Source organism: Mus musculus, chromosome X (assembly GCF_000001635.26).
Source record: "Mus musculus strain C57BL/6J chromosome X, GRCm38.p6 C57BL/6J".
In the NCBI taxonomy this organism is placed as follows: Eukaryota; Metazoa; Chordata; class Mammalia; order Rodentia; family Muridae; genus Mus; species Mus musculus.
Window position 1 is genome coordinate 74,769,608 of NC_000086.7, and position 26,928 is coordinate 74,796,535.

A 26,928-nucleotide genomic window follows, 5' to 3' on the forward strand; every position below is an offset into this window, starting at 1 on the left:
GACAAGTTGGCAACAAGAGTTCTGACACTAAGCTCAAATAAAGTTTTACTTGGTAACTGGATTGTGCCTCTGCAGTTGCTAATTTTTAGGAAAATGGGGGTGGGGTTGGGGAAGAGAATGAGAAAGCCTGTGTCCCTTGTCCCTCAGTTGGCATGGTTGCTTTCTACTCTTCTACGTCCTTGCTCCATGAGTTCCACCATTTAGCAGGAAACTGAATCACTAGAAAACATTCCCACCCTATCCTGCTAAGTGGAATCACTTGCAAGGCTCTGCCTATTTATTTATATACTTACTTATTTCAGAAAACCTGTTTTATTAAAACTAAGTTTCAAATAAATTATATCACATTAGAGCTGTAAAGAAAAAAAAAATCCAAAACCAGTTTGTTTCTTCACATGGCATCAGGCAGCTGCTGCTGGTGAGTTGCAGGTTCTATATCCAGCTAAGTGACTGATTAGGTACCATTTTGGTATTTGTTCCCTGTCACATGTTTAAATGATACTAATCTGGCATCGCATTTCATTGTTTGGACACCCCTAAGTTAAGAGTATCTGGTTTCAAAAAGAAGGAAGGAAAGTAGGAAATAAGGGAGGGAGGAAGGGTGGGAGGAAGGAAGGAAGAATGAAATGAATGAAGTGAGGAGTGAAGGGAGGGAGAGAGGAAGGGACGGAGGTAGGTAGAAAGCAAGAAAGCAAGCAAGGAAGGATGAAAGAAAGAAAGAACGAAGAATGAAAGAACGAAAGAAAGAGGATAGAAGGAAAGAAAGAGAGAAAGAGAGAAAGAGAGAAAGAGAGAAAGAAAGAAAGAAAGAAAGAAAGAAAGAAAGAAAGAAAGAAAGAAAGAAAGAAAGAAAGAAAGAAAGAAAGAAAGACAGATAGGCTACAAATATAATAGGAAGCTGTAGGCTGATGATTCCCAACATTTATACATCCAGTTCGTCCTGACCAGTGGAGCTAAACAGTCACTGTAAAATACCTGCAATAATTAGTAGCCATCTTAAGAGAAAGCTTCATTATAGGGCAGGCTCATCTATGTCAGCCTTATAAAGCTGAAAACAGAAAAGAGAAAAGAAAAGAAGAGAAGAGAAGAGAAGAGAAGAGAAGAGAAGAGAAAAGAAAAGAAAAGAAAAGAAAAGAAAAGAAAAGAAAAGAAAAGAAAAAATGATGGTGTTGGTTGTGAGCTAGATGTCCCATCACCTCCCTGGAAGGAAAGTGTCCCTTTCTGAATTTTGCTGACCTGGTTAGGTCATTCATCAGGGGCTCCTTTTAGTGCCAGAGACTCCCTCTAGTGGCACAGCTGCTGCCTTCCCCATCTGATTCTCCTGATTCATGCAGGCTCTTCAAGTGGTGACAGTCTCCTTGGGGAGGAGACTCTATAAAGGGAGATGTGATGAGCTCCTGCCCACACATAGCCTTCTGCAACCTCAGAGCTCTGGGCTTGTCACAAATATTCATGTTGTTTCAGGTGGGGCTCTACCGAGGCTTATTCTGACTGCTGTTTGAAAGAGGGACTTGTCAGAGGGTCTCTTTTCAGTTTATTTCAGGGGTTACACTAGTCCAAGTATTTTTTTAAAGGTACCCCAAATGGTTACATTATACAAGCTGTGAGTTTCTCAGTCTTGTGACAGGGGACAGAATGGAAATTTTACTCATTGCTCAGAAATCCTCACTTGATCTCCAGAGAGCTACTGAACCTTCAGCTGATCATCCTTAGCTCATCTAGTCTCTATCAGCACTGGCATGTTCTTTTGCACTGGTCACCCTGTAGCTGAATTGCATCCCATATTCTGGAGGCTCAATGATACTGCTGTTGCAGGAAAATTTCCCCCTCAATGCCTTCACTGGGTTCTTTTTTATAGTAATCATCAGCTATTTTGGACAGTAGCAATAAGAGACTCTCTATTAAATTCTTATATGGAAAGAGACCTCAGTGCCAGCAGTACATGCAGGTCATGACCCTTTCTTGGATCACCAAAGGAGTTAAAATGGGGCTTCTCACTAAGCCACATCAACCCCATTAGATTATGCCTGCCTGGTGAAGAATGTGGAGCTTCCTTGTATAAGATGGCATTCTCAGACCAAATGGTCAATTTTGGTGAAGGTGTGAATGGAACCATCTATCAGTGTCTTAACATCTTAGACTGTCCAAGACAGATAAGACCTGCTTGCACAGGCACTCTGAATAACCCCTGGGTTATACTGTATAACCCATGAATAATGCCATGCTGGGGGTTTCTATGGCCCTCCGAATCAGTGGCACATGTGGGTGAGACAGCTTAGAGGAAATCCATAGTGAAGGGTTCCATTTGTATCAGTTTGAAAAATGAGATTGGATCAGCACTGGAAACATACATAAGTGTCCCAGCAGCCTTCAGCATTTGCTGCAGGGTGCATATGTTCTTCACTGCATTAAAAATATCACACACACACACACACACACACACACACACCCCAAACACATGCACATGCACAAGCACGCGCGCACACACACACATACCAAAGGCCAAATTTTCAGTGTTATTATTCTCTCACATGACTCCCTGACAGGCACTGTCACATATGTCTGCTTTAGCTTCCCTATGTTCCTGTAGCTCCTGAAAAGTGTGTCCTATGAAAGGTAAAAACCCCAGGAGTTGACTTCCAGTTGTTGAAGCATCTCTACTAGGTCCAGAGACATTTGGTATCTGGGGAAGGACGGCTGCCTCTGCAGCTGCCACTCCTGACTCCAGAGTGGTCTGGGGACTGAGACTGTCTGGAAAAACCTGGCTACCAGTACCTTCTGGGTCACTCACTGGAATAAAACTGCCATGGCCACCCTCAGATGCAGAAGGCTGCGAGCTAGACGGGGCATGAAGAGCTTGAGGCCTAGGTCTACCCTTGTCTTCCTCACTGTCTGCTCTCCCCTCTGGCTTCATACAGCAGAGTGGGAATTCTGTGACTCCCAGGCCTTTCAGATTAGTGTAGAATAGCAGTGTGTGTGGGTGTGGGAGGTGTGTGGGTGTGGTAATTGTTTGTGTTTGTGAAGTGGTGCCTACCTGTGTCCAAACAGCCTGCATGCAAGAATCTTGCTAAACCTACTCATTGGTTCCTGTGACTGTTTTGTAGGCCCCATCAGATTTTATTTTTTACATATGGGTGAAAGAAGTACTGCATGGTGGTGTCAATAATGTTCCTCTCAGCACCGGCCTCCAACAGAACTGTACCACTCACTGTCTCTTGAATGAGTGAAGTGAAAGGCTCCAGCCTTTATATACAGTGCTTATGTGAAGCCCATTGCCATCTGTGCAGACAGGATCTCGAGAGGCTTGGTTCTGGCTGAGTCTTAACTCCACCTAGGCCTTGGGTATCAAGGGGTCTCTCTGAGAGCCAAACCACCACTCCTCCCTCACACAGCCCTTCTCCTGGGAACTTGTACAGATGGGACCTATCATAGGTAACTGCTCAACCCAACCTAGGCAGGATCCTGAGTCTGTGCTGGTCCATCTGCACACAAAGCCTCATCATTCAGGAGGCAGCAGCCAGGGCTCTCAGAGAGGCCTGACACCCATCCAAAACAAGCCATGGACAGATAGAAGGATTGGGAACACCCAAGACAAATCAAAGAAAGAAACAAATCAAGAAATGGTATCAGATGTAAAAGAAATAAAATTGCCTTTACTGACTTTCTTTCACCCTATATATAAATTAAATCTGATGGAGCCTACAAAACAGTCAGAAGAACCAATGAATGAGTGAGTTTAGCAAGATTTTTGCATGCAGGCTGTTTGGACACAGTAGGAACCACTTCACAAATACAAACAATTACACACCCACCCACCCCCTACATACACACACACACACACACTCTCTCTCTCTCTCACACACACACACACACACACACACACTCACACACATTGCTATCCTACATTAATCTGAAAGGCCTGAGAGCCACAGAATTTCCACTCTGTTGTTTCTACTTTCTTGTGCTCTCACACCAAATCAGTGTTTCACTCTTGTTGGATAACAACCAATGCAGTGGTCATGAGGTTAGGCATGGCAGACCAAGATTTGTGGAGCCATATTAGAAATTGGCTGAATAGTACACATGGAGAAAATTTTGTAGTCTATCTCTAAATGTTTAACTCAGAGATTCTGCTTCTTCTAATATAACTTAAGGAAGTTAAGTTTTCATGAACAAAATTATTTATTATATGGGGAAAAGTGGGTAAGCCTAAACACTTGATGGTTACATTAGGGTGTTTTATGTAATGGAGTTTGCTTTAAATTTCAGAAAATGGTAATGGAATTCTGCTACACTCATATGTCAGTGCCTAGCCCAATTGTCATTGGAGACGCATCATCCAGCAACTAATGGGAGCAGATGTAGAGGCCCACAGCCAAACATTACACAGAGCCAGAGGAGCCCTGAAGGCTCTATGCTCCAGTGTGGGGGAATGCCAGGGCCAGGAAGTGGGAGTGGGTGGGTTGGTGAGCAGGGGGAGAGGGGAGGTGCTAAGGAGAGGGGGTTTTCAGAGGGAGACCAGGAAAAGGGACATCTGAAATGTAAATAAAGAAAATATGTAATGAAATGAAATAAAAAGAATGGGTGGGGGATTGTAGGAGACAGAGGGGTCAAAGACACCAGAATACAGCCCACAGAATCAACTAAACAGGGCTCATAGGGGATCACAGAGACTGAAGGGACAATCACAGACCCTGTATGGGTTGAAGGTAGGCCCTCTCCATATACCTCATGGCTGTATAGCTGGGTCTTCTTGTGGGACGCCCAACTATAGGAGTCTGGAGTATCGCTAACTCCTTTGCCTGCTCTCAGGATCCTTTCCCTCCTACTGGGTTACTTTGTCCAACCTTAATATGAGGGTTTCTACTTAGTCTTATTGCAACTAGTTATGACATGTTCAGTTGAGATCCCTGGGAAGTCGACTCTTTTTTGAAGGAAAATGGAGGAGGAGTGGATCTGAGAGAGAGAAGTGTGGTAGGGTGGGTGGGGTCTGGGAAGAATGAAGGGAAGGGAAACTGAGAGAGGATGAAAAGAAAAAAAAAACTAAGAAAAGCCTTTGGAAAATAAACCCCAATGATTTAATTTACAAAATATATGAAAGAACAACAACAAAAGATTTTCAGAAAATGAAGGACTCTTTATACATTCTGAAAAAATTGATATAATATTAAAACCTCATAAGCCAATTTTATATAATTAGAATATTAATATAACTGTAGGGCTAATACATTTCTAAATTAAATTTTTAGATTTTGCTTGTGGGTCTTTGTATGAGCATTTGTGCACCACTTGTGTGCAGAGGATATCACTGGATTCCCCTGGAATGGAGTTACAAAGTGTTGTTAGTCACCATGTGCACGCTAGGAACTGGACCTATATCCTTCTGAAGTGTAGCCTGTGCTCTTAACCGATGAGTCCTCTATCTCTCCAAACAAGAAGAGGTTTCTAAAACAAACACCACCACCACCAAAACCAAGACAGCAACAACAACAACAGCAGCAGCAACAACAACAACAAACAGGACAAAGATATGTCAAAGAAAACAATGAAGTCACACAATTTTTTTTTCTTTGTTGAATGGTACTCTGCATTATCTCCTGATCGCAAGGTAAGCACTGTTTTTCACATTAAACTCTTCTTATTTCAAACATTACTGTATTTAGTGCTTAATAAATGGCCTTAACTAAATTCCTTTTTCTTCCATTTCCTAAACTGTCTTAAATTACTTTAGATCTCAAGAAATCTAGGAACTTAAATTAGTTTGGACTGCAAGAAGTTCTGAATGCCAGAACTTCTTCACAGAAGCATACACGTGGGGAAAAAAAAGAGTAGAGATTTCTGCCATAGACAAACAAAAGTTAAGTCATACAAACAAACAAAAAAAGCGTAGTAGGTCAGTTGTATTTTGCTCAGCAATGAATGTTTAAGTACCTGTTCCTTTAGCAATAGTGAAACAAGCCTATCAAGAGACTTATAGAGGGCATATGAGCGACAAAAACATTGAACTTTGAAAGCAAGGTGACAATTACCAAAAGCATGAAATGCTTCTGTCTTGTCCTGTAACAGGTAACAGATCAGTTATTACGACTTCTTTCTCTTCTTCGTTTAAAAGCCACAAACTGAAGGTGTTGAATGTTTCTCATGACCAGGGAGAGTTGATCAAGGAAGTTATTGATGGAAATTCGGAAGAGAACGGGGTCTTCTGTAGTCCACCTACTAAATGTGAGAGAGAGATACCATGAGGGAAACGATGAAGGAGTCTGCTCAGGCCCATCACACCATGCCTTCCCACTTACACCTAACTCACCCACATCTCCACTAGCAAGCCCCTACAGTGTACACTGCCTCCCAACCCTGAGGCCACCCCCACTCCAGAGTTTTGGAAAACTGACACAGCTAAGATACTGTCATTCACAGTGTACTCCTGTGGAACCATTAAGAGCTGACGCTGGGTGTTGGCGACCAGGGACCTGCGGGCCATGTCTGCCTCCACAGCAGAAGAGAAAGGCACTCTCACAGAGCTGGAAGGAGGTTATGGTTAAGGTACCATCCACCTTTAGGTTTCCTATTGCTATGTGGCCTGGTACACTTCTAAGATCTGTCTGGCACTACCATCTTCTGTCACCCAAGACCAGGACTACCCCTAAACCATGTTTCTGACTACGTGAAACAAGCCTCACCCACCTCCCACCTCCCACCTCCCCAGTAGTTCAGATTTTCACCTATACCCTGAAATCTTCCCCGCCTTAGACGTCTCCCTGTCCTGCCAGCACGACATTACTTCTTGGATGGAGAGCCCAGAGTGTACCATTCTGTCTCTTCCCCACCCTGCTGTCAGTCTTCCCGCTCACTCACTCAAAAGCCCCCGCCCCCCACCCCGTTTCTCGTTTTATCCTTCCTATCTTCCCATAGGCCCTGCCAAGGGTCTTCTGAAGGGAAAGGATACAACTCCAGGAGTCGACTTGCAGTTGTCACAGCATCTCTGCTGGGCCCAGGGAGAAGTGGCACCTGCCTGTCCTGAGGAAGGACAGCTCCTCTTCAGCTGACATTCCTGACACTCCAGGGCTCCCTGAGGGGGAGTTGCCTGGAGCAGCCTCACTGCCTGCATCCTGTAGGCCACTCTCACCAGGGGAGTTGTCCTGGTCATCCTCAGTCGCCAAACTCTGAGAGCTAGCCTGGGCATCTGCAGCTTGAGGCCTATGCTGCCCATCCTCGCTGCCTTCGTCAACCCCTGTACTGCAACCTGCGTCGTCCTCACCGGGATCCTGCATGGCAATTATGACTTTCCACTCAGCGACCCCAGCTCATGCAGCTGTATCGCTGAGGCTCAGCTATGGAGGTGAGGTGGCTGTTACAACCCGCTAACACCCATCACACCACATGTGTGCGCACTGCGCTTGCGCAAGTAAGTTCTCGCGAGGGTTGGTTCCCAGCTGAGCCTGACTCTTGGTGGGTTTCTCTGGGGGCCCTACAACTCCTGCTCCCTCACTCGGCTCCTCTCCTAGGTGGCTTGTACTGATGGAACCTTTCAATGTACAATTCCCTCAATTTTCTCCACTATTGAGGGTGGGACACAGAAAGCCTGAAGCTTCAGGAGCTCACTGTGGCAGCAGTAGTGCATGGTGCTGCAAGAGCACCTGCGCAAGCATGGCCAGCCTGTGCCCAGGATAAACATAGCTGTTGGGACCCTGAGAGATGGTTCCGCTGAGATAGTCTGCCCAAAATTTGCCCCCTGAACTCAGACCCTTGCACACAATGATGCCCTGTACCTGTCACCAGGCAGGCATCCCTTAATGACACAGGTTAGTGTGGCTGAAAGAGAAAGCCCAACACAGCCCTCACTGCTGGCCGAGATCAGAGACAGATCTTCATCGCCTCCCGGTATGGTACTCATTCACATTCCTAAGGCTGGACCCTGTGCTGGGGATGGGATGGCATGGGATGGGATTGGCTCAGAGGCATTTGCTTCCCTCCCAGAACTGGGCGATGGACGGAGGAATTGTCAGCAGGATGATCACAGGAGCACTTGTCCTGTGGACACTAACGGTGTTTTCAAAGCCCTGGGAATCATTTGACACAACCTGAGGCATGGCATCGAGGAACCATCTGCAAGGGCAGTGGCCTTAGGTTGGAGTCCGTGGCAGGAAACTGGGGAGTGTAGGTGGTTTTCCCATTTACAGTGAAGAAAGATATGCTTTAAGGGTGAATAAAGCATGCTTTGTTCATGCTCTTGAAGGGCAGGGCTGAAACTGGTGCCTAGAAGTGGTGTTTCCTGCTATCTGGTGGTGCTGAATTGGTGAGGGACTATATGGCCTCACAAAGTGGATGATCCAGTGGCCATGCAGGTTGCAGATGAATTGATAGGCACTGCTGAGATCAGAGAGTAAGACAAGACAAGACACAAAAAGACCATCCTGGTGATATGGTCATCCTCAAAGTCCCATGTGACCTGGGTGGTCACAAGAGACCCAGGAGACCCAGGCTATAGGGACTCATTGGTACCTCATGTCCCCAGCTTGTGTAGTGGTGTCTGCCTGACTCTGGACGATACAGTTCCTCAGGACTCAGAGGGCATTTTGAACAGTCCTAGTTGGACTCTCCAGAGGGTGGTTTGGTCCATAGGCTGAGTAGGGCTGGATGGATTCTGCAGGGTCACAGCAAGAGAGTCAGAGCAGATTGCTTCACTTGTGTGATTCCATACAGTCTGGGGGTGGGGGTGGTGGTGGTGGTGGGGTGTTCACTGGAGAGTGGGGTTCATGGAAAATGTGAAGGACTCCTAGGGGAACCCATCCAAGAAAATAGTGGGAACTTTCATGGCTGGGGGATTGGTCTATTGGGAACCAGAGGCACACTTGAATGGTGAAATCGGGACAGAGACGAGAGGGCAGCCTGGGTTAACACAAGCCTTTTTGTGATGGGAAGGCCTGGAACACAGGCAGTGTTTTGTGGCAAATGGTACCTTAACCAGACTTTTACCATTGCCATCTTACCTTTCTTGCTGAACATGGAAGTAGATGTGGTCTTCGTGTGTCTCACCCATCTTCAGGGGACAGTTTAGAGAGAACTCACAGTGTCTAGTGATATACTGATGATGTCTGGTATACGGGTGTCTGGATTGGCCATGGTGGTCTGTCCCCATCAGAGAATCCTTATAAGACATGACAAGAACAAGGAGGTCAGAAAAGATAAGATCCAGGAAGATACACTGGACCTGTTTCCACCAAAGGGATCTACACTCACCTTTATTTCATTTTTTGTATTTTATAATTTGTATATTTCAGATAGTGTTTCTCTAGGAAACCCTGGCTGTTCTGGAACTCTCTATATAGACAAGGCTGCCATCAAACTCACAGAGGTCTGCCTGCCTCTGCCTCCCAGGAATTGGTATTAAAGGTACAAAGCATGCACCCCCCCCAAAAAAAAACCCAAACCTAGGAATGCTGGCACATGCCTTCCTTTAATCCCAACACTTGTTTGAGGCCAGCCTGGTCTACAAAGCAGGATAGCCAGAGCTGGTTACACTGAGAAACCCTGTCTCAAAAAAAAAAAAAAAAAAAAAAAAAAAAAAAAAAAGGAAGTAAGTAAAGCACCAACATGAGCAGCAAATGCAGCTTTCATTTTTTAATCTTCATTTTTCACAAGATCTTAGCAAACTCAATATTTACAGCACCTCTTATCTGGACTAGGTTAGCATGTGTGTGTTGACCCTCTGACTTTTCAGTGCATTCTGTGCTATGTCCCAGCCACGCAAATGTAGCTAAGTATAACTTAACATTCTTCAAGTTAGTAGATCTTTCTTCTGGGATCATATGTTCCACTGGCTTCTACTTTATCTTGGAAGCCTAACAACTGACCTGCATTGGTCTTATAGGACTTTCTTCCCCATTCTTGCGCTGTTGCTCAAAGAGGGGACTGCTTAATTGTTTGCTACTGCAGAAAATAAAAGTAGACTACCATCCTAATTACTCTTTAATGACTGGGATAAGACACCATAACCAAAGTAACTTATAGAAGAGTTTAATTTTTGGATATGGCTTCAGAGATTTAGAGTCCATTATGTCACAAAGCAAAGGCACAGGGACAAAAACATCTGTAAGTTTACATCTCTCTCTCTCTTTTTTTTTTCTGAGACAGGGTTTCTCTGTGTAGCTCTAGCTGTCCTAGAACTTGCTCTGTAGACCAGGCTGGCCTCAAACTTAGAAATCTGCCTGTCTCTGCCTCCCAAGTGCTGGGATTAAAGGCGTGTGCCACCACTGCCCAGCGTGAAAATTTACATCTTGATCTGTAACTAGGAGGCAGAGAATGAGACACTGAGGATGGTGTGAGTCTCTTGAAACCTGAATGCCTACCCTAAGTGACACATCTCCTCTAACAAGGCCACACATAATGCTTTCCAAACAGTTCCACCAACTGGGGACCAAGCATTCAAACATAGGAGCCTACTTGGGGCCATTCTCATCAAATCACCACATTCCAACCCCCAACTTGCATTAGTCTTATCGACATATTACAGTGCAAAATGCATTTAGTCTATTTCTAAATTTCCCATCGACTTTCACAGTCTCAACACAGTTTAAAAGCCCCAAGTCTCTTCTGAGACTCAAGATAATCTCTTTTGTAATTCCCTGTGAGATCAAAAAGGTAAACTACATTGTAGGGATAATCTCTTGTGTACTGTGTAGAAGTATTACCTGTCAATCAAAATCTGATGGGCAATAAGCTGAGGCAGGATTAGAAGGCAGGACATCCAGGGAGAGAAAGATAGGGAGAGAGGGAGAGGGAGGGAGGGAGGGAGGGAGGGAGAGGGAGGGAGGGAGGGAGGGAGGGAGGGAGGGAGGGAGGGAGGGAGAGAGAGAGAGACAGAGAGAGAGAGAGAGAGAGAGAGAGAGAGAGAGAGTCTCTGAGAAATAGTGAGGCTCAGGATATTCACCACCCTGACTCAGAGGAAGCTGGACATATGAAACCAAAGAGAGGTAACCGCCATGTGGCAGGCATAGAATAGGATAAAAGGGATAATTGAGTTGTGAGTGAGTCAGGGAACAATCCCAGCTTAAGACCACATATAACGGCACAGAATAGTTATTAACATTCCAACCAGGAGGTAAGGAGGCTTAATGAGTGTCTTAGTTAGGGTTTTACTGCTGTGAATAGACACCATGACCAAGGCAACTCTTATAAGGACAACATTTAATTGGGGCTGGCTTACAGGTTCCACGGTCCACTCCGTTATCATCTAAGTGGGAGCATGGCAGCATCCAGGCCAACATGATGTAGGAAGAGTTCTAGATCTTGTTCCAAAGGACAAGTCAACTAGGACAAGGGTCTTGAAGCCCACACCCATAGTGACACACCTATTCCAATAAGTCACACCTTCTAATAGTGTCACTCCCTGGGCCATGCTTATACAAACCATCACAGTGAGGAAATACTGGACCAAAACCAGACCTAAATCCAGCAGTGCAAACTCCAAATCTGGAAGCTTCATGTCTGAAGTCAAAGGGCTTAGATGGCCCTTTTCTTCTGTGGCAATGTGATATGAAAATATCTTTTACATTCTAGGAGACTGGAACTTTCACTGGACTTCACAGTCAGAGTTAATACACCATGAGGTCACTTATATAATGCATTTTTATTGCTCTCTCACTATGTCAGGTGGTACCATATAAGAGCTTTTGAATATATTTTTCAAAGATTTATTTTTAATATATTATGGTGTTTTACTATGCTTAATTCCCAAAGAATATTTTGTATGTTTTGAAACAATTTAGTATTCAAAATTAGATATAATATTAAATGTTCATTAACAATATTTTTAGCATATGAAAGGATGTGAATATAGAAGTTGAACAAATTTTTATGTATTATTTGATTCTCAAAATACTCAATGTCATTAATGTGTTTGATGAATAAAATGTATTTGTATAATATTAAAAATTAAAAAAGAATAATGTTGAGAGCAGTACAGAAGATGGAGGACTGGCTTATGAAATTTCAGAGGGAAGTTTAAAGACCCTATCAGGGACATTTGCTGTTTTGATTTAAGATTCTGTGGTTCTGGTTAGCTGGGTGAGGCTGAACAAGATACCAGAACTACTGAAGTGAAACATTTACATTACTGGGGCAGTTGATGCTGGTCATCTGGACCTAAGAAATTAGCATTGATTAGAAAAAGACCAGCATCACTGCAGTAAAATCTTCTGGGAAGTGTTTTCTGAGAGCACAGAGAAGCTGTGCTCCAGAGGCAGCCACGGTTGTACCTCGTGCTGGCAGCTGGACGTGGAAATGTGTAAGAGTCACACAGATGGTACTGGCTTTGAAGGCATGAAGGGGTTACATGAAGGGCATTACAGTCCATCATGAAGAACAGCTGATGCTTGGCACTGTGAGAGGCCAGGAGAGGCCATTGGTGAAGGTGCAGCCTCAGTGGCAGTTGAAGGCCCAGGACTTAAGGGGTCATGCAAAGGAGATGAGGCTTGGTATCATATGAGAAAAGAGCCTATTGGTAAAAAGAGGCTGTTGGTGAAAGTACAGCCCAGTTGCAGCAAGACCCCAGCATTTTGGAGATGCCAGTACCATGGGATGACCACCAAGAACAGCAGCAGCAGTGGAGTGAAGCCAGCCAGAGCTTAGAAGACAAGCTGTGTGTGCTGTAGAGGACAGAGCTGGAGGAGAGACCCAAGTGCTTTAGAGGTACCCAGAGGATCGTGAGTGGATCCCAGACACTAGAAGATTGGAGTTTGATTTTGATTTGATTGTGACTATGCCCTGATTTTTCCTTCTGGAATTAAGAAAGTATTTTACTGGAGCCCACATTTGAGAGAATTTGAGTTTTAAAAGACTTTGGGTTTTAAGAGATTGGCTATTTTAAAGGGACTGATATTTTAGTGTTTTAATTTGTAAAGACTGGGAATTTGTAACTTTAATTTTTTTCAAAACCTTCTTTGAATGATGGTTTTTAAATGCTCCCTTCTAGCCTGTTGGTTCAAACTTCTAGGGTCTGACCCTGGGCAGTTTATTTAGGACATATTTAAGTACAGTGCAATTTTGGGAAAGATAAGTTCCCTTGTAACAGTATTCTCAATTCCATGTGCAGAAGGAATATTTGGGCCTAAATACATGGAAAGCCTTTTGCAAAGTATAGGTGACTTTTACCATGAGGATTCATTCTACTGCTTAGGGCCCTAGGATCTGGTGTGGTTTCTGTCATGCAGATAGTGTTGAGGTCACCAGGCTATAAAATACTTGTTGACATCTCAGTCTACTGACTGAGAACAAAACTGCGGATGAAGGTCTAGGGAGGGAGAGTCTAAGATAAACGGGGGTGGGGTGGGGTATTGTGGGGTGGAGTGGGAGGGGGGATTCTCGTGTGACCTGACCACACACGAGGCACAGACCACCAGGCTATTAAAAAAATCTACTCCCAACCTTCTGGGTGGAAAAGAGGCATATACATTCCTTGTGTAAAAGAGACAAGCCTGCCTGCATGCTTCACATCCCTTCACATTCCTTGTCTGTGAGCAGAGAGACTTCATGCCCTCCACAGGCTGTGTGTCATCTTGGGTGACTGCATCGGGGAATCTCTGCATTTGCCTCTGGTGTATTCTTTTGGTTCTCTCTTGGAGGCTTGGGTCCCTGAGTTTCTTCCAAAGCATCTACACTGAGAGTGGTTCGAAATTCACCTGACTGCGCAGCAGGGCTCAACCATTGCTTGCCAGGGCACGGCTCCAGTGACCTCATTGGCCACCAGTGGATTGGTGTTTGTGACTAGACACCAACATTGGATTCATGGGTCTAGTCAAGCTTGTCCTAACCTGGTGACAATAAATCAGGAGAAAGAGCTAAGACTGGGGACTACTAGGTTGTGGAGAGCTCTGCATTCAGCCAGAAAAATGGGAAAGGATGTTATTGGGCCCGGAGGGATATTGATGTCACACTCCCACCTCCTCTTTGCTCCAGCACATGTGGCTACATCCTCTGGAGTCCTGGTCTCTGTTTTCATTTAGGCTCATGAAATTCAGTGTCTTTACTTTCAGGAGTCCTATCTGACCCAGGAAGGTTCCAGCCATGTCAAACAAGGAATACTGGGCCATGAAGAAAAGTGGCAAGCACCAGAGAGTACATAAGACTCTCCCATCAAATGACTTCAAAAACTCAGATGCAGTTAACCCTGGTAACAACTGATATGGGGCTTATGGGGCTGGGCCCCACCGTGGGGACACTCTACTACTTGGCATAGGGAACATGGGGGCAGTTTGATACTCATCAGGCCATTCCATGGTATTGCAGCTGGGTGGGCATGGAGGAAGGGATGGGACATGGGGGATTCAGACTCTGACCTTTGATTCTCAAGCATGCTCTGGGTTTCGGTCCCCACGTGACATTCTCAGCCAGTAGCAGAGATAGATACAAGGCTCACAGAAACCAACATGCCTCTGAAGAAGCCCAGGGGTCACAGGGAATTTACTTGTAAGGCTCATGCATGTACATGTATCTGCTGTCCCTAGACTGGGGCCAAGCCGAGTGTCACCTGTGGGGGTGGGTGTGGGGGGAGGGGTGTGAGTTCCTAGAAGACTGCTTCTAAACCTTTGTGTTTGATCTGGGCTCAACCAACTCTTGAGTGGAGCTGTTTCCCATGCAGGATGATGAGAGCAGAATGCTTCATTTGCAAAGTTTTCCCTTCCCCATACCATGAAATTGATCTAAGTGTCAGGTGTGTGTGTGCATGTTTGTGTGTGTATGTGTGTGTGTGTGTGTGTGTATAAGTGAAATAGGTCAACATCAAAGAGACTACTGCTGTCTGTTGTCTCTCCTCTGAGGATCCTGGATTACAAGTGGGTCAATAAAATGATACAACCTGAACTCAGAGAGGAGAGTGGCAAGAGGCAGGCAATACCCAGTTGAGGGGAAGGTTTGCAGGAGTTGAGGGGAGGTGGTTTGAGGCAGACTCTGGGGGTGGCACACGGTCACCTGGGATAAAAGTTAAGGTGACACTGGGTGATGTAGGATGAATAGCTGCAGGAGGGGCTTGAGGAAGAAGGAGAGTGAATGTGGCTGGAGTGCAGGACACATGGGTGAGGATGCCTTTATGAAACCTTGTGCTGCACCGTGAAAGGATCCTAGTGAATGTTTAATATAAAATCCCCTACTTCTGTGCAGCTGCCTGCAGTTGGGAAGGGAACACCTGGGGTGTGATTTCCCATGAGTCACCCAAACCCAGCTGGGGTGGGATTCCTGGGGATACAGTAGGCTCTCAGTCAATTGTGCTACAAGAAGTAACCCTTAGCCATGCACCCATATGTATCTATCTAAAAGGACGCTTTAGCTCAGTACGAAAACAAGGACAAAGGAATAAAATTAATGACCCAAAGAGAGGAAAACCTGAGCTCTAGCCTCTGCAATACAGCACAATTTTCTCCTTTCCCTTTAAAGCAAACTTAGGATGCTTGTCCTCAATTAAGAATTCTGAGCTAAAGGGATCTGCAACCCTATAGGAGGAACAACAATATGAACTAACCAGTACCCCCCAGAGCTCATATCTCTAGCTGCATATGTATCAGAAGATGGCCTAGTCAGCCATCAGTGGAAAGAGAGGCCCATTGGTATTGCAAACTGTATGTGCCTCAGTACAGGGGAACACCAGGGCCAAGAAGTTGGAGTGGGTGGGTGGGGGAGTGGATGGAGGACTTTTGGGATAGCATTGGAAATGTAAATGAAATAAATACCTCATTAAAAAAAAAAGAATTCTGTGTTGTTTTAGCCACAGGGAGCCTGTTGAGAAGAAGATGCAGGATTTCAAAGGTAGGTTTGAGCAGACCTTGGTAGTCCCAGAACTTTCTTTCCAACCCTCTGACTTACGCACAGTGAGAATGTGGTCACTGAGAGACAACAGAACTCTGGAACAGTTCTGTTTCTCAGATGATATTTCTGAAGTCTAAGTTGTCCTTTGACCTTCGGGGGTTTCCTTTACCTTAACTTTTAACAGGCTGATGTGAGCAGGGGAAGTGTTGGAGCTGTAGCCCAGGCTGCTTCCTGCTTCCTGCATGGCTGGAGACTGTCACTAGAGATGATGGGTGAGCAGATATATCTCTGCTCTTTAACTTACTGCAGGAATGGTATGTCAGATTTCAACAGCTTTCTTTCAAATTCTGAAGCAAGTCATTTCTTATGCCTTTCCAAAGTTGCTCTCCTCCAGGACCCCCTGCCAAAGGAGAGCTGGGAAAATAGCCTTTAGTCTGTAGACATTTAGGAACCTGTCAGGGAACTCTGAAGGCAGCACTGGGAAGAAAAGCAAGATAGATTGTATTGTGCACACCGTGCATGCCACACTAGCATGTTTTCTGTCGTCCATGGTAACAACCCCAGTGTACCACATGCCCCTCCAACCAAGGCAGGTTTTATTCACTTGTATAGGCAAACCCAGACAGCATTACTAGAGAGCCATCATCAATTCTTAGTCAGAGTTTAGAGTCAGCTCATACAAGCAAGGATGTCTGACAGCATTGCTCTTTCTGGTTGCAGAGGAACTCTTTGGGTTTGACATGTCCAGAAAATTGTTTGTCAGTGGCATTCTTTAGTCAAGCAGGATGCCCCCTCCTGTATTCCTAGCACTTAGGGAGTAGAGATAGAATCAGGATCTTAAAGTTGGCCTCAGTTACTAGCAAGTTTGAGACCAGCTTAGGCTACAAGAGACCCTATCTTAAAAAAGAAAAAAAAGACAACCGATGCAGATGCATAGTTATTCGTGCTGTCCTGTAGGTGGTGTGTCTGGGATGAACCAACTCTTCTTCTTCCTCTGTATATTTGACTTAAATGATGCCTTTTCCCTTCTCACACAGGTGATGATGGTACAGGACTTCTTATGGAAAAGAGGAAGCAGTTTAAAAAGGATGTAAATGCCTCTTTCAGAAGTCTGAATGAAAACCTCCAGAGCATTTTGAGAGAGAGAGAGAGAGAGAGAGAGAGAGAGAGAGAGAAGAGAGACAGAGAAAAGAGAGAGAGAGGAGAGAGAGAGGAGAGAGAGAGGAGAGAGAGAGATAGAAGAGAGAAGAGAGAGAGAGTAAGAGAGAGAAGGAGAGAGAGAGAGAGAGAGAGAGAGAGAGAGAGAGAGAGAGAGAGAGAGAGAGAGAGAGAAGATTCCTGGAGAGTTTGTTTCCCATGGGGTGGTCATGGATGCAGACTCCTCAGACACATCCAGACACCACAATGAAATACTTGATGGCCCTTTGGTGCTCGTTAGTCCTTTCAATGTGTAAAAGAAAAACAGGCAGAAGACTGTTTAGTCTTTCACTCCTGTCTCAGGCATAATGAAGAAACAAAATGTTCTGTTCTGGTGGTTTTATGTCAACTTTCAAATTAAGAAATGTAGCTCAGTCTGCAAATAACAAAGGGTTTTAGTAATTCCCATCGCCAAGGTAAGGTGTCAGAGCAGCTTGTAAAGTCCTTGGCCTGAAAGCCCCAGGACTTGAGTTTAATCCCCAGCACCCATTTGGAAAGCTGGACAGGGTGGCTCTCACTTTGATCTCAGCTTTGAGAAGGCAGAGACAGCTGGGTCCCTGGAGCTCCCTGGTCAACTAGCCTTGTGTTCTCATGGAATCTTAGGGCCATGAGAGATGTTATAGGAGAAAACAATGTAGACAGTTCTTGAGGAATGTTACCTGAACTTGACCTCTGGCCACTACACAACTCTTCACAAGCATGTATTCCCAATGACACATAAGGACAAACCTGGACACATCAGAGCACACATGCATGCGCATGCAAACACACACACAAACACACACATAGAAAACAGAAACACACACACACACACACATACAAGAAAACACAAAGCCACATAGAAACCTTCTAGTATAAGCTGGTGTATCTGTAAGAAATTCTAAGATTCACGAATGAGACAGGGTCTCTAGGAGATCTTTTCCTGGATGGCAGGTGTTACTTAGGTACCTGCATGGAATTTTTTGTGGGTCTGGTAGCAGAAGCAATTCTGCCTCTGTGCAGTATTTCAGGAATAGGGTTGGACATGATTCAAGGGGGTTCTTTGTAAGGCCTGGACTGATTTGGGTCACACCTCTGGGAACGCTTCGTGGCAGGGCTGTGAATTCTGCTCACACTACTAGTCAAACTTTCTTAAGGATTGAGGGCACATGCTTGCAGCCTGTGTATGGATTTCACTTCATGCTACTACTCATGACATTTCTACTTCCATTAATACCATGTAATTCCAACACAAATACAGTTCCCACCACCCAATCAAGATGCACTCTGCAGTGTAGGTAACAACATTTAGTACTGTGAGGACAGCTGTTGATCCCTGGGGTGTGTGCTTCAGTATCTTTTTCCTCCGTGCCTCTAAGCCACCACCTAACCAAAAGGGCTATTTTTCAATTAGCTTCCTTGAGATGGAGAGATGGCCCAGGGATCAACAACTACAAACAAACAAACACACACACACACACACTCACACACAAACATGGATTTGGCTTAGGGTCATGAGGTCATGAGGCACAGGCTACAGTCCTGGGGAATGCATACTGGTCTGCTTTACTGACATTCTTCTCTGCACCTAGATTTGATAGTATTGCTGTCACTGTGACAACCCAGCTAAACAGCCCACCCCCGTTTATAGCAAATACAGGCATACATAATTTCATGGAAAAATGAAAAGCCACAGTTAAAGACCAGTACGCAGATAGTGAGTGACTTCAATACCAGTCACCACCAATACAGAGGTCATCTGGGTTAAAAATAAACAGAGGAACACTGAAAATTAATTTACTGGGGAGAGGACTTCAGAGACCCCTGGGACAAGAATGGAGTCCCATGTTCCCAAGGAAATTCAAGGATACAGACCATAAGAGGAGGAAACAGGACCTTCTGGGAGGCATGTCAGGGCTGCTTCTCATCAGTACACCCCAGGAACAGTGACTCCAAAGAAAGGCAGGCCTTTTCCCTTTCCTACAAACACCAGAAGTCTCTGATCTCAGAAATGTGAGAAAAGCTGAGATGCCAATGCCTGGTGCAGGGCTGCAGACAGCCCACAAGGTCAGCAAATCTCTCTCTCTCTCTCTCTCTCTCTCTCTCTCTCTCTCTCTCTCTCTCTCTCTCACACACACACACACACACACACACACACACACATACACACACATTAAGAGTATGAAGTTTTTGGCATGTGGAGGATGGATAAGAATGTAAAGTGCTTCCTGCATAGGGTGAAAACCTGAGTTCATTACCCAGTACTCATACAAAAGTTGGAAAAAAGATATGCAAACAGGCAGGTTTAATCTCAGCCCTGGGTTAACAGAGACAGGAGGATCAAAAGAGCAGCCTGGCAAGCCATAATTCTAGAAAAATCAGCATGAAACAGGTTCAGTCAGAGATCCTGTCTCAAAAATTCGAGAGAATAACTGAAGAAGACACCAGATCTTGACCTATGACTCCCGCACACTTGTGCACACACACACTTGTACCTAAATACGGAGAGATACACAGAGAGACAGGGAGAGCTAAAAACAGACAGACACACACACACACACACAGTTGGGGCGAAAGAGAGACAGACAGACAGATACACACACACAGGAGAGAGAGAGAGAGACAGAGAGAGACAGATGCACACACAGAGTTGGGGGGATAGAGACAGACAGATACACACACACACAGGAGAGAGAGAGAGACATTGTAAAGCACAATAGACTGTTTTCTTGTGTGTTTGTTGCCTCTTGTTCTTTGCATTGTTGTTGTTCCAGGGTCACAACATTTCCAACCCCTTCTATGGCTTCAAAGCACAGCCTCAAAACACACATCTGTTCTCTCCCTCAGCATGAGTGAGTGAAGGAGGAAGTAATGGAGAAAAGAGTGGAGCCCAGCCCCATCCATAGCAGCACCCTAGAGAGAAAGAAGATTGGAGAGGGGAACACGTGCCACAGACCCAGTGTCATCAGGAACCTGGTGTGCTGTCTAGGTGCATGGGGTCCGTGCAGAGAGGCGGCAGCCTGTGCTGTAGCTCGCCAACACTCCACACAGGGCTAATGACTTTCCAGAGAGGCACCCCCACGGGACTTGTAAGTGTTGGAGCACAGGCGAAAGAGAGCCAAAAGGCCAGGCCTGGACTGAAGCTTACAGGATCAGTAGAGCGGTCTTAGACATCTACACTGTCAAGCAGGAACGTGAACATTTATTTCGAGGGGGTAAAGAAACACTTAGTGAGGAGCTTTGACAGCAGCCATTGTGTGCCCCCACGGTCTCCCAGATGTTCCAGTTTGGAGGCACTTCCTGTCTCCTGTCTTGGGAGCCTCAGGGGTGACAGCTGAAAGGAGGACGATCCCTTCTAAGGAGTGGGCACAGGAGGGTCCCTGGCAGCCCGAATCCTGGCTGCTGACCTCTTCCTGGCCGCCTTTAAGATGGTCTTGTCGAAAAGCACTTTCTCACGGTAGTGCACGGGTGGGCCACGCAGGTACTTCTCTTCTGCCTCCTTGTAGCTGAGCTCATCCAGGGCAGCGATGGAGTAGATGATGGCTTCTGGAAAAAGAACTTCCATGGTAAACCTCACTTTGTCTCCTCTTGCCAGCGAGAGCAGGGCCTCGTCTGCTTCCTTGGCCACTTCTTGCAAATGTCTGGCCACGAGATGCAGCTGGTCATCGTCCTCCAGGTAGGTCTCAATGCAGAAGACTTCCCTCTTTGATTTCCAAAGATCGTCCAGCCACCTGGAGGGTTTTCTGCCCTTCACGATGTCCAGCAGGTGCTGGTCGGCCCCCTTTCTCTTCACGATGAAGTCCATGAGCTTCTGGTTGGCTCTGTCCCAAGCGGCCCTCATGCGGTCGGGCAGGAGTTTCTTGTAGGGCCCCTTCCCACCCAGGGCGGTCTCCTCCTCCCAATCTTCCAATTCAGCATAGCTCACCTTGGGGAAATCGATGTGCAGGTCACCCTCCTGGACGGCTCTCCTTAGCGGGTAACTGGCTTGGGTGGTGTAGTAGTCCATAAAGGAGCCCAGTAAGGAGCCACAGGAGAGGCCCTCTCTGTAGTGGTCGATCACTGAGAAGCACCAGTTGATGCCCTGGGCGTACAGTCTGCTGGCTCTCCTCACAAGTGATACTTTCTCCCCACAGTCCAGGTGCTTCAACTTGCGGAGAGGGACACGGATACCCCTGCGCTCAAACTGCATGTTGCCCTCGATCAACAGCACCCTCGCCATCTTGTCGATTTTGCTGACACTCTTGACCACTGCTGGCCAGAAAGGAAGGTCCTGAAATTTGAACCAGACCAGCATTCCTCGATCAATGGTGCTGGGCTCCTGGCAGAAACCACGTTGGTAGCTTTGGCATCTTTTTGAACTCGGGGCCCTCTCCTCTTGAATCTGGTGTTGGTCACCTTTGAGTGCACTTGGGGTTCCCATTCTGGGAGCCCACACAGGGCACACAGCACATGGGTCTTCTTTTTCCTACTAGCTATGCAGAGTGACCTGCATAGCCTCAGGACTGGAGGCACGCAGGCTGCAGATGCCCCCTTTGAGTCTGGCTTCGGGGTCCCCGGGCCAGGATGGTCCTTGTTCTCTGGGAGGGCGGTCTTCCTTTGGGCTCCAGTTGCCCGGATCTCTAAGCCAGAACACTGAACTCGTTGTTTGAGAGCTTTAGGTGAGATAGAGATGTGCCTCAGTGGCCCAGAGGCAGCCTGCTGTTCATTTTTAGCCCGGGTAGCCTCCCTGGAGCCTGGGGCACTCAAAGACATGAGCTTTCTCTTCCCTGTGCCTGGCTTTCTCTTCCCTAAATTACCGCCAGCTTTTCCCAAGGGTGTCTTCTTCGAGTAACTTGGCCACACTCTGGTGCCTCTTAACACATCCCCTTGCATTTCAGAGCACTGGAGGCCTACAGCAGTGTGGGCCTGGGCTTTCCCCAATCGCACTGAAGGCACATTCTCTGAGCCTATCATCACAGGACCTGAATCCCGGCGGACCTGCTTCCCAGGACTCCTCTGGGAGAGCCCTTGGCCTTTCTGGTTGCACCCCTGGAGGCACAGGTGCAGGTGCAGGTGCAGGTGGAGGTGCAGGTGCAGGCGTAGGCGCAGGCGCAGGCCCAGGCGCAGGTGTAGGTGCAGGCGCTGGCACAGGCTCAGGGGCAGAAGCTGGCGCAGGCGCAGGCGCAGGCGCTGGCCTAGGCTGGAGCTGCTGGAGCTGGCCTGCTGTTTTGGACCGTTTGGAGCCATGGTGCTGGTTCTTCGGTCACCTGCTCTTCCTCCTTGAAATGAGCTGCTTCCCTCACCCAGACCATCCAGGGCCACCTTGAGGGCTCTCCTGGATGCCCTGGTCTGCCCTGGCGAGCCCCTGCCCCATGAATCCTTTCCTGCCAAGGAGGTGATGCTTATGATTTCAGACTTGGATAGGGGCTTCACCTCGGAGCTCCTCAGTCTCCTCTTCTCACCCTCAGGCAGTATTTGGACCTCCAGGAAGGGCACCCCTCTCCTCTTACTATGGGCTGGGGTCCTGGGTCTGGACAACACCCTTGCAGGCCACAGCTGGCCCTTCCAGCCACAGAGTACATACTCTGCAGAGTCCATGGCGATTGGACTCTGGGGCTGTGCTGATCAGGACAGGGTGACTCCTTTGGTTGTTCTGGGCACTGTTGTGACTGCCCGCCGGTCCTCTCTGGCTCTGCTCTCCTGCCTGTGGCGCTGCTCTCCCTCCAGAATCTGGTAGAAAAGTTTGAACTGACTGAAGTCATTCAGGGTGGTGCGCGCTTATCCTGTAGGGTGGGAGAGGGAAGCAGAGCTGCATTAGGAAGGAGATCGCCTTTAGTGGACAAGGAAGCAGCACTTCAGTGAGGCAAGGCATGAGAAATCAAGGGAGCTGACAGAGTCTGTTCTACAGAATGGAGAATGTGGGAGAAGGTATGGAAAGTTCCAGAACATCTGTGGGAGACAGTCACAACAATTTTGTTCCTCGACCTGAGGCTGGGGTGGCGAACATCCTCCCAGAGAGATGGGTGTCTTTACAAGGCTTGTGGTTTTCTTGCCCACCCAGTCAGTGTCTTGGGGCTCACTGGGATTCCCTGGGGGTGGGGGAGCCATCCTCACTGTTTTCTTTCCTAGGGAGTTAGCCCTGTGCTGCTGACACCAGGAGCCCTTGGACTCCTAGGGAACTTGCCTTCCAGGCCAGTGTGTTAGCAGGTTAAAGAGCAATGGGGCTGGGGAAATGTTCATGGTGATTTGCAAGTAAGGGTGGCTGCTGTCATAGCTGCTGGCTTCCTTCTGTCCCAGTCCCTGACCCCAATCCCCACCCCTGTGGCGCCAATCTTTTGGACAGAGCTCTTGTTCCCTACTCCAGCATGGACCTCACTATGGGATCAAGTGTTCGCAGGGCACACCCGGGGAGAGCCCCAAATGTGGGAAGCCGCCCTCACATTCGCCGTTGCAAGATGGCGCTGACAACCTGTGTTCTAAGTGGTAAACAAATAATCTGCGCATGTGCCAAGGGTAGTTCTCCACCCCATGTGCTCTGCCTTCCCTGTGATGACAACTCGGCCAATGGGCTGCAGCCAATCAGGGAGTGACACGTCCTAGGCGGAGGATAATTCTCCTTAAAAGGGACTGGGTTTCACCATTCTCTCTCTTGCTCTCTTGCTCTCTTGCTCTCTTGCTCTCTGGCTCCTAAAGATGTAAGAATAAAGCTTTTGCTGCAGAAGATTCCGGTTTGTTGCGTCTTTCCTGGCCGGTTGAGAACGCGTGTAAGACCCAAAGAGAAAGCACTTCATTGTGGAGAAATGCTTACTAATTGGCATTCTCAGCAGTATCAGGTGGAGCTCAACAGAATAAGCCAGTGCCTCTGTTGGAATCGTGCACCCGCATGCTGCAACCTCAAGTCTGCAGGAGACCCTGCACATCCCTATCTGCCTGTGATGGGCACTGTTCTAACAAGAGACCCCAGACCACAGAACTCTCTTGCACATGAGCTCTGTGGCCTAATCTTAATCCACATGGTCTTAAACATAGGAAATTTATGGCCTGGATGGTACCTTGCCCATCCCTAAGTACATCTGTGCGGTCATATTTATACTCCTTCGTCCCAGGTCCTATCACGTGTTTGCCATATGAAAACATCCTTTCACCTGTGTCTGCTTCAGGAAAACATTCTTCCCTGTGACTGTAGGACCACGAATGGCAGCCTGGTGCCTGTCTGAGCCAAGGCTAGAAACCCCAGTGACCCTAAAAGGGATGGGAGGCATTTTCATCCAGCTCCCAGGGAACCAGGCTCCTGGCACAAGGCTTTCTGTCATAAGGGCAACACCCTGAGCCCCTCCATAGCCTCAAGATAGATCTTCATTTTCATGAGGTACCTAAAGGCCTGGAGGCTTAGCCAATAAACTCTCCTTCCAGACATTCCTCCCTGCAAAAGATATTTAACCTCAGGCTTGCCCTGAGAAATGGGGTACAGTCTTACTCATCCACTTTCCTCCATGACAATTAATGCCTTAAAACCACTGACTGTCTGTCTCTTTTCATCAGAATCTGCCATGGTAAGCCATGGAGAAGGCCTTTACTTCAAGAGCTGCTGTCTAATCTCCAGTAGAACGCCTCTCTGCACTCCCAGCCACAGCAGCCAGCCACCAAGCCCAAGCCAAGCCAGCAGCCTGCCAATGAGCCAAAGACTCTCCTGGAGGGATCCAGCCAGCTGCCAGCTACCATCCTGAGCTCTCCCCTCTTTTGATTCTCTAGATCCAGCCCAAGTGGGGGAGGGGAGAGGAGAGAGGGATGTCACTCCATCCTCAGCTCTTCCACTGCATCTACCAGTGCCTGGGTCTCCCAGAGCCTGAGAACCAGATGGCCCCAGCCTCCTTGCAGGCCTGAGGGGCACCCGTGCCAGCTCTGTCTGTCCTGTGCCTCAGACTGCACTCTGTCACCCCCAGACAGTGTGGGGTAAGCACAGTCAAAACTCCCATGTGCATCCTGCCTCCCCAGGTGGCTGAGCTTGCTGGTGGAGCAGACACAGGACCCTGTGCTTTTAGCAAGACGTCATTTCACCTGTGTGCCCCAGCAAAACATCATTGGACATAACTAACTGTCTAAAGAAACTAGAAGTTTCCACTTCAGGGAGATATGTTTTGCCCCTTTTAATTTGGTTTTTATTATTTAATCTTCAATTGATTTAAAAAAAAAAAAGAAGAAGAGAGGTGTAAAGGCCGTGTATTTGAGACAGTTTATTTTACACAGAGAAGACATTACTGACTATTCCAAAAATATTAAATATTGGCATCTTGTCATCTCTCATATGAAAAGAAAAACAGGGGAATGAAGGGCCCTAAGGGATTTGCCAGCCTTAACACTCCCCTACCTCTACAGCTTCTCTTCCCTCCTGGGATCAAGGCTAGGCCAAGTTCCATTCTTCACCCAGTTCTTGGGAGGAGGTGGAATATTCTTGAGAAAAACTGCAGAATGTACTGACTGATAGTCACCTGACCCTCTGGCAAGTCCCAGGTAGAGTTCAAATGCATGTCATGTTTTGCCCATGCTTGCTTGCCAATAGATTTAAAGGTCAATATACTTAGCCAATAAGTCCAAACCTTGCTGATGTAACCTGTGCCCCTAAAAAGTATAAAAACTGCTTGTACTAGCCATTTGGGGTCGCTTTCTAGTCACTTGTCTTGGGGAACTAATTGAAGGTCGATTCCGACCACCAGAAAATAAACCTCTTGCTTTTGCATCGATCTGTTGCTCTGCTCTTGGTGTCTCAGTTGGGGACATCTCAAAGTAAGTTCCCTGACTGACTGAGGGTCGAGTTCTTACAATAGCAGTGTCAGAGGAGATTTTAAAACAGCCTAGAATTGACTCTGTTGTATAGCTAGTAATAGTCACCCTTTCACTGATTAGTAATGAAAAGGAATGTGCTGAACGAGAAAAAATACAAAATGTGCAGTTTGAGAAGAAAAAGAACTTTCAGGAAATAGAGCTAAATCCTCAAGGAGATAAGAAGTTTAAAGAAAAAGCTGATCCTGGATGGATCAAAGGACTAGTGACCTCAGGGCAAGACTCCACCCAGCTAAGCTTCCAACTTGTGAAGAGGAATTCTTAAGTAGTAAAATCTGATGTAGATGTGATATAAAGAGGAGGCCATGTTCCAGTGTAAGACTCTGTTGAGCCTTAGCTTACTGGGGACTCACTGAATGAACAATGCAAAGCTGGAAATCGATGCAAAAAGCAAGAGAAATTTATTTTTCCAACATGTTGGGGTCGCCTTGCACATGGAGAGAGAGAACAACCATGTGCAGCCCATCCATTTTTCCTTTATAAAGTTCTCCAGGCAGCAGCCATTAGGCACAATGTGATTGGTATGAAATACATTCGTAGATTTTGGTTACTGGTCTAGCCTTTCCATTCTAAAGCAGTTAGAAGCTGACACATTTAAAGTGATTTTAAAAACGGGGGAAAGGAAATGTTACTGTAAATATCCCTGACCTTGCCCTATGACACACTAATCAGTTTGCTGTACTGGAAAAAATAGGACAGGTCATCACTATGCTTGGTTTCTAGTGATCTGTATCAACAATGATTTCCAATGCAATTTCTGGCCTGGATGCAGCTAGGTCAAAACCCATATCCAGGCCAGAAATCGCAACAGAAATCAAGGTCATCTACACATGTGTGTTATACCATATTAAAATTGTGAATGTGAAGGAATAGTCACACATTAAGCTGATCCAATTCTCTGAAGATTTTCGTAACTTTCCAAAAGGACACACAGAACTAGAAATGTTATATGTAGAATGGCAGTTTGAAAATGATACATTTGGGAATCCTTCCAGTCGGAGCCAATGCAGGGCCACCTTGGATTCAAGCTTGGCGAAAAGTCCCAAGGTCCCAAGAGGACTCTCCATTCCCCAGGCACCCTAGCATGCCCAGGATCTTAGGATCACTGGTGAGTGGAATGCAACATCTGTTCCA

The 26,928-nt window shown here is 46.6% G+C and overlaps 3 pseudogenes; 1 reads left to right on the plus strand and 2 right to left on the minus strand.

Annotated features, from left to right (window-relative positions):
* Positions 1–5,939: 5,939 nt before the first annotated feature.
* Positions 5,940–7,345, minus strand: Gm14758 (annotated as a pseudogene).
* Gm14695 (predicted gene 14695) lies at positions 14,065–16,945 on the plus strand (annotated as a pseudogene).
* Gm8617 (predicted gene 8617) lies at positions 20,151–22,687 on the minus strand (annotated as a pseudogene).